The sequence below is a fragment of the Medicago sativa genome, chromosome 1 (assembly GCF_051527215.1).
Source record: "Medicago sativa cultivar Bolivia chromosome 1, Bolivia_mono, whole genome shotgun sequence".
NCBI classification, from domain to species: domain Eukaryota; kingdom Viridiplantae; phylum Streptophyta; class Magnoliopsida; order Fabales; family Fabaceae; genus Medicago; species Medicago sativa.
This window is the reverse complement of record NC_140749.1, coordinates 8,108,691-8,116,469: the sequence shown is the minus strand read 5'-3', so window position 1 is coordinate 8,116,469 and position 7,779 is coordinate 8,108,691. Positions and strand designations below refer to the sequence as shown.

Here is a 7,779-nt window from a genome sequence, read left to right as displayed (position 1 = left end):
TTATGGAAAGAAATAATATGAACTTAATCAATGCTTTTTATACACCACCAAACTATTCCTTATAGAGAAAAACAAAAAAGCCTTGCTTTGAATGATGTTTCTTATGTGGAACATAGACATCGATTCTACTAATTTTTGCTCCCTTATTAAATTATAGCTGCTATGTTGGTACATGTTATCCTTAAAAAAAAATGTTGGTACATTTAATATATTTGTTTTTTTATCTCTTATTTGCATATCTTGTGCCTAGTTTTGATGCTATCAATATTTTTTAATTTTTTTAATTTTATAGAGAGAAAAAACTTTAATTTTCGCACATAAATTTTTCAAATCACATGAAAAAATACCGCCCAAATTTTATATCAATTCTCATGATGCAAAACAAAAAATATGTAAGCTATAATTAGTTATGATATTAAATGTCATAATATCTTTAAATGAAATTTAAGGTGACAGTAAAGATAATTGGGACAAAGACAATCACTGAAATTAATGGAAAAAATTATGTTGTCTCTTTCTTTGAATTCGGTTTATGTCCATAATTGTTTATTTGGCTAGGTTTATGTCCATTAGTTTTTTATTTGTCATTTTTTTCTTAATAAATTTTAGCCTAAAAAGCTTGTTAAAAAATATGCTTAAAATATCTATAATTTGCTATTTTAAATACGAAAGCCTATCTTGAATATTATTTACAAATGAAAGATATAATATTTTATTCATTATCATAGTTGAAAAGTGATATCTTTAATATATTGAATTGATAAAATAAGAACATCATTAAATGTAATATCATTAAAAAATAAATTAATGATTTTGTAATGATAAATGTTAGTAATTAGTTGCAAAAGGAAGCCATTAATTACATTAACTGGAATATTCATTTAGAGTTAGATGTCGTGATTATGCGTCACGAGAAATGAGTCATGATTCAATTTGATTGGATGATAAAAAAAACATTAAATGAGATGAAGAATGTGAAGATGTCACATGTACTCTTGATTTAAAGGAAGACAAATGTTTATAATAAAGATTGGTTTATATTCGAACAATCATAACTCGTCAATATTACTGCTAGCATTTTTACAATCTCAATGCAGATAAAACTACTTAAAATTCATATAACATCAGACACTTTAATCAAATTTTTAATATATACAACTCTAAAAATATAAAGCTTGATTAAAATATACAACTCAATGTAATTTTTTTTTACAACTTTTATTAGTTTTGTAAAATATTCAACTCTACAAATCCTTTCTATTGTTGAGAGGAACTCTACAAATCCATGTAGTCAAACTTCAGTTATTGCAGCCTTGCACTTCATCTTTGATTGAATCCACATAACTGGAAAAATAAGAAATTAATAAAATCCAGTCAAAACCAAAGAACAATTGGTCGAAGAGCAACCCATATATTTCAACTGTTGCTAAAGAAGAAAAGTTGATCAATTTTTTTGGCAAAAAGACTATAAAAATATAGAGATAGAAAGAGGATTAAAAAAATAAAATAATGGGTTTAAATAAATTGCAATCTGAGAGTAGTCAAGAACCAGAAACAAATATGTGATATTTAGAGAATAAGGATGAGACACTATTTATAAGCACTATGAAGAAAAATAATACAAATATTTTTTATAAAAAAATGGATACAAATTATAAATGAACAAACATGATTGTTTTGAAATAATTTTGTATTCTTTAACTGAATATTGAAATGATGTGAGGAATGGTTATGGTTGAGGTAATATTTATAGGAAATTATAAACAAATCTCTATTAAATAGTGGTTAAAACTTTCTGTACACAAATACTAATGCAAGAATGATCAACACGCATCAATGAACATTTACACAAACACGGGCTTCAAACCAATACTAACACGTTGTCACCGTCAATAATCTAAGAAAATAAAATATTTGAATCCACTTACCTTGTTACACTTGAGACTATGATTTTCATCTAATTGATTTTTACTATATCATATTTTTGTGATTGAAAATATGATCGTGATTTAAAATATGCTCCCTAACAACCTGAAGAGAAAAAAAGAATGGTGTTAAAGCTTGGAAGGAACATATGGAAATGAAGAAGATAAAAAATATGTTCATTTTTTCATGTTTAACTATGAAACAAATTAAAAAATGCAATGAAAGTTAATTAATAGCATTTACACGCCATTAAACCATTCATTTTTCAGTCACCATTTACGTTTTTAATCACAAAAAAATAAGAAGAAATATTCTTTGATGAGAGATATTCTGTCTTGTGTACATGAGAAAAACATTAAATGAGTCTCTCACTAATAGGTTGCCACGTGTACTTTAAAAAAAAATAGCGCAAATATATATAATAGAGATGTTACACTCATTCAATTTATACAACCATATTTCTCAAAATAATTTACACAGAGAGTTGACACAATACAAATACAAATACCAGGTAAATTTTTTATAGTTGTTTTGTTTCTTCTCTCGTACATTTTTTCTTATAATTTTTTTTGCCTTTTGCTGATATTTATTTTTACAAACAAATTTATTAGAAAGGAGAGAAGTATAAAGAGTACTTGACTCACAACTTGAGAAAATTACATGATATTTTTTTCAACAATGAACTATGACTATTAAATTTTTACATACGTTTATATATATATATATATATATATATATATATATATATATATATATATATAGACACACACATATATAATTCTTGTGAATGGTGATGTTTTGATTATTTAATGTTAATTTCTTTCGAATATTGATAATTTTTTATTTATATTAAAATTATTTAATAGTTTTTTTTACAGCTTTTTAGTCGTGGTTTGTTTCTTTAATTTTTTTAAATTAAAAATATTTTTTATATTTTATAATTACTTATGTAATGACACATCCAAACACTTCAATTTATGTAAGTACTTTTTAGTGTACATATCCAAACATAAATAACTTATCGAGTATAAAAGCTTATGATGTAAGCTCTAGCCTATAAGCTCTAATGCTATAAGCATCTCTATAAGCGATTTATCCAAACGGGGCCTTAGTCCTTGTTTTGTCCCATGGTTGAATGATGTAATCAATTATAAAATCCAAAAATAAAGTATGAATTTTAATGACTTTTGATGGTGTTCGAAGAAGAGGATAATTAGTTGTGTTTGCCTATTTTGTTTTCTTGTGCTGCTTGTGCGTTTTCGGAGGCACCATAGTTGTTTTTCTGTAAATTCTCTTGTGGTAGCATGATTTTCCCTTGTTATAGTGGTCTGGGCAGACGTAGTGTTAGTCTTGTTATTAAAAAATAACTAAAATACATATTTTGTCGAAAGAACTTTCCAAAAGTAAATTTAATGACCCAAAAAATAGTAATAATATATAGTTTTGGTTTGAAACTTTCGGAAATGTATTATGTGGTTTTCCGAAAAGTACACCGGAAATGTTTTTGAGTTTTCTGAGAAATACATATATGAAATGCTATGTGGGGTGAACGGGAAAATATTGGAAGCGAGAGTGAAATATTAAAAGGGGTAAATCTGGAATTTTTTGTGAATTGTAGGGGTAAAGGCACAAATGCATGGGTACAGGGTATAATTTACTAGTTATCAATAGTAATGATTTTTGTCCAACCCAATACATCACAAAGGGGCCTTTTCAGATATTAGGTTTAGTCAAATAGAAAGTTTCTTTTTCCACCATCCGACCTTCTTGCGCACTCTACTCGGATTATGAAATCCTAAAAATGGGGTGTTTTGGAAGGAATTTTAACGTGTTTTGGACGATGTTTTACGTTTTCCATATTATATAAACCAAAATTTGTAGGGCACACGGGAAACTAATAAAGCAGGAAAAGAAACAGTCGTTCAAAATTTGGTTGTTCAAAGATACATTTTTTTTTTTTTGTAACCATTTGGTTCCTAGGAGAAGGAATCCTAGTAATCTGGAGTTTGACTGCAAGGTAAGTAAAGTCTAACGAAGAATTGTTCTACCAAGGAATCAAACTTGGTTCTCCCGAATAATCTGTCATTTAGTGGTGTGAGAGAAGTTTCCAAAATATATTTGGAAAGTTGCAATGGTTAAATAAAGACCTTTTAGAGAAAAGGTGTATTGCTTAGCAATTTATGCAATTAAACCATTCACGAACAAACTCTTCTAAATAATTGTTTCTCTCACCAAAGTACATAAATTTCTGTATAAATAAAGACACTTTGGAGGCAGAAAATAATTGAAAGAATAAAGAGATAGAACATCACATTCTTGTGAGTCTAAATTATGCTGAAAGTCATACTAGATCATTCTTTCTTTTCTCTAGTGACGAGAGAAATTGACAGGACTTTATTCTATAAACTACCATTGTCGATACACTCGGCATGAATCATGGGCGGATTCAAGGCCCAGCTAGCCTGGGCAGTTGGCCGGGCACTGGCCCAATTTTTTTGCAATTTCATATGTAAATCCCTCTAAATTTCTTATATAAACCCCTATAAATTTCTGATGTATATTTTTTGTTGGGCCATTTCTTTAGCTTTTTTTATTATTTGCTTGCATTTTCTTATGTAAACCCATCTGAATGTTGATTATTTGCTACAAATGCAATTTATCCCAAACCCAAAGAATTAAAGAGGCCTACATCTAAAAATTTGCAGAGAAAAAAATGTGAATGCAATTTTTTTTTGCCCAGGCTTTATAATAATCCTGGTCCCGCCATTGCCGTGAATGTACAAATTACGTCAAGGATTCCATCGTATCCTGAAGGGTATTCGTCGGTATAATCCTTTTGCATCCAGTTAGCATAACTGGTGAGGGCGAATCAAACCTAAAGGTTAGTGTGTGTTGAAGGTGAGAAAAACACAAGAAGGGGGGGTTGAATTGTCTTTTGAAAAATTCTTCGTTTCTCCTAAACTGAACACACATGTCAGAAGCTAAGTGAAACAGCTTCTGAAGTGATAATCAGAATCTGAACGCAGCGGATAAAAACAGAGAGAGAGAAGAAGAAAGACACAAAGCAATTATACTGGTTCCTTCCACAATCTGGAAGTAGTCCAGTCCCCCTTGCACTTCCAAGGAGATTTCACTAGAATGTAATATCTGATTACAATTGCTCAAGCACACAACAAGAGACTTCCTTTGCTCAAGCACACTTTGTAAGAGTCTTCCTATGCTTAAGAACACAATCAAGAGACTTCTATGCTCAAGCACAACTGCAAGAGACTTCTCATCAAACAAGATTATAGAGAAAAATGTTTGAAGTTGAACACTTGATATACAATCATAGGTGCTCACAATACAAATCAGATACAAACTCTAAAACTTAAGAATTTCTAAGACAAGAACTTGAGAAACAGAAATTCTAAGTGACTTTGAATAGCAGAACAATTTCAGCAGAGATTTGGAGCTTGCAAATTGTAGTAGAGTCGTATATCAATCTCTAAGTCTTCACTCCTTTATATAGAGGTGTGAAAGAGACGTTGTGAAATTGCCCGCACATCAAAAGAGTCGTTTGTGAAGCTTGATCTTTCACCAATGATCTTTTGCCTGATTTGGTTGTTGTCCTATGAAGAACCAATTTGAAATCCATTCCCATTGTGAAGGAACATCTTTGCAGGCGTAGCTGTATTCTAGAGCTGTTTTCTTGTCTTGTAGCGTGGACACAAAACAGAGTAGTGGAGAAGGTGGTTGTACAGTTCGTACATAGTACAATGTCAACGTTTTTGAAGATAAGCTTCCAAAGCCTTCAAATCTTCACCAAAATGACCATTGCAAAGTTCCACTAGTCTTCTGTGAAGGTGAGAAAAACACAAGAAGGGGGGTTGAATTGTGTTTTGAAAAATTCTTTGTTTCTCCTAAACTGAACACATTGGTCAGAAGCTAAGTGAGACAACTTCTGAAGTGATAATCAGAATCTGAACGCAGCGGATAAAAACAGAGAGAGAAGAAGAAAGACACAAAGCAATTATACTGGTTCCTTCCACAATCCGGAAGTAGTCCAGTCCCCCTTGCACTTCCAAGGAGATTTCACTAGAATGTAATATCTGATTACAATTGCTCAAGCACACAGCAAGAGACTTCCTTTGCTCAAGCACACTTTGCAAGAGTCTTCCTATGCTCAAGAACACAATCAAGAGACTTCTATGCTCAAGCACAACTACAAGAGACTTCTAAACAAACAAGATTACAAAGAAAAATGTTTGAGGTTGAACACTTGATATACAATCAGAGGTGCTCACAATACAAATCAGATACAGACTCTAAGACTTAAGAATTTCTAAGATGAAACTTGAGAAACAGAAATTCTAAGTGAATGCAAAACAATTTCAGCAGAGGTTTGACACTTGTAAAAATGTTGAGAGTCTTTCGTTCAACATTGCCAATCTCTAAGTCTTCACTCCTTTATATAGAGGTGTGAAAGAGATGTTGTGAAATTGCCAGCACATCAAAAGAGTCGTTGTTGAAGCTTGATCTTTCACCAATGATCTTTTGCCTGATTTGGTTGTTGTCCTATGAAGAACCAATTTGAAATCCATTCCCATTGTGAAGGAACATCTTTGCAGGCGTGGCCGTATTCTGGAGTTGTTTTCTTGTCTGGTAGCGTGGACAACTGTAGAGTAGTGGAGAAGGTGGTTGTACAGTTCGTACAAAGTACAATGTCAACGCTCTTTGAAGATAAGCTTCCAATGCCTTCAAATCTTCACAAAAATGACCGTTGCAACGTTCCACTAGTCTTCTGCATTGATTTTGAATCCAATAGACAGCTTTTGGAGTGTTGATCCTTGAATCTTCAGCTTGTGGTGATGATCAGCTTCTGATGAACTTCAGCTTCTGATGAAGTTGCTTCTGAACTTCCTGCTTCTGATGACGTCATCATTCTTCAGGAGCACTTTGTCTTCAGGAGCACTTTTCTTCAGACGCTTTAAAGCTTCCTTTTCTTGATTCCTTAGCTCTCTTTTTGTTCTTCAGAACGTTTATATGATGTAAATTTTTAACTATGGTCTTGTACACTTGAACAAATATTAGCTAGTCCAATTTACAATTTTTAATACCTTGTTATCATCAAAACTCTTTAAGGTTTATTCTTAAACACATTTTGTTCCAACATGTGTCCCACACACGCTTTGGAATTTATGTGCACTCTTCATCATATTCATCTTCATCATCTTCTTGAACAAGTTATTGCAGCAGACTCCCAACACAGGTCTAACAAGTGGGACTCAATAACGACTTGAATTGAATAACTCGGTTAACAAGGATACAATTATTTATTTATTAAAAAAAATACAATTATTTATGAATAACTCGTAATTAGGGAAATACATTTTTTTGTGTGTGTGTGTGTGAATAATTAGCCCAATATTTAAGCATAGAATAACATATTGCTAAAAAAAAAAATAGAATAACATCAACATAAATAGAAGCTATTTCCGTGATTATAAAACACGTGCAAGAAATAAACAATTTCTTGCTAATATTTTAGCACTACATATGTCACGTATAGTTCCTTCAAAAAAAAAAAAAATGTCATGTCACTTATAATAAAAATACCATTTGAAAATTTGGCACACATTAAAAAAATCAGTAGTATAGTCACACACAAAAAGGACAGGGTATTATTTGTCTTTATTGATACATTCTAAAACTACCCTTCAATTAATCTTGTAATATTTTTAGGCAATTACTCCTAATCTTTTTAGTTTTTTGAAGGGCCTAATCATTTTAGTTAAACAAGGACATTTTGCTTAAGATAAAACGAGACTTACACATTTAGGGATAGAGATAGTAGCATTTGATAAATGAAAG

The 7,779-nt window shown here is 31.1% G+C and overlaps 1 long non-coding RNA gene across 1 annotated transcript; it reads right to left on the bottom strand.

Annotated features, from left to right (window-relative positions):
- Window positions 1–1,059: 1,059 nt before the first annotated feature.
- On the bottom strand, window positions 1,060–2,322 carry LOC146952283 (uncharacterized). The gene is made up of 2 exons (XR_015020164.1): window positions 1,929–2,322; window positions 1,060–1,344 (listed from the first exon to the last, which is right to left on the bottom strand). It is a non-coding gene; the product is annotated as an uncharacterized LOC146952283 (long non-coding RNA).
- Between the last annotated feature and the right edge of the window lie 5,457 nt (window positions 2,323–7,779).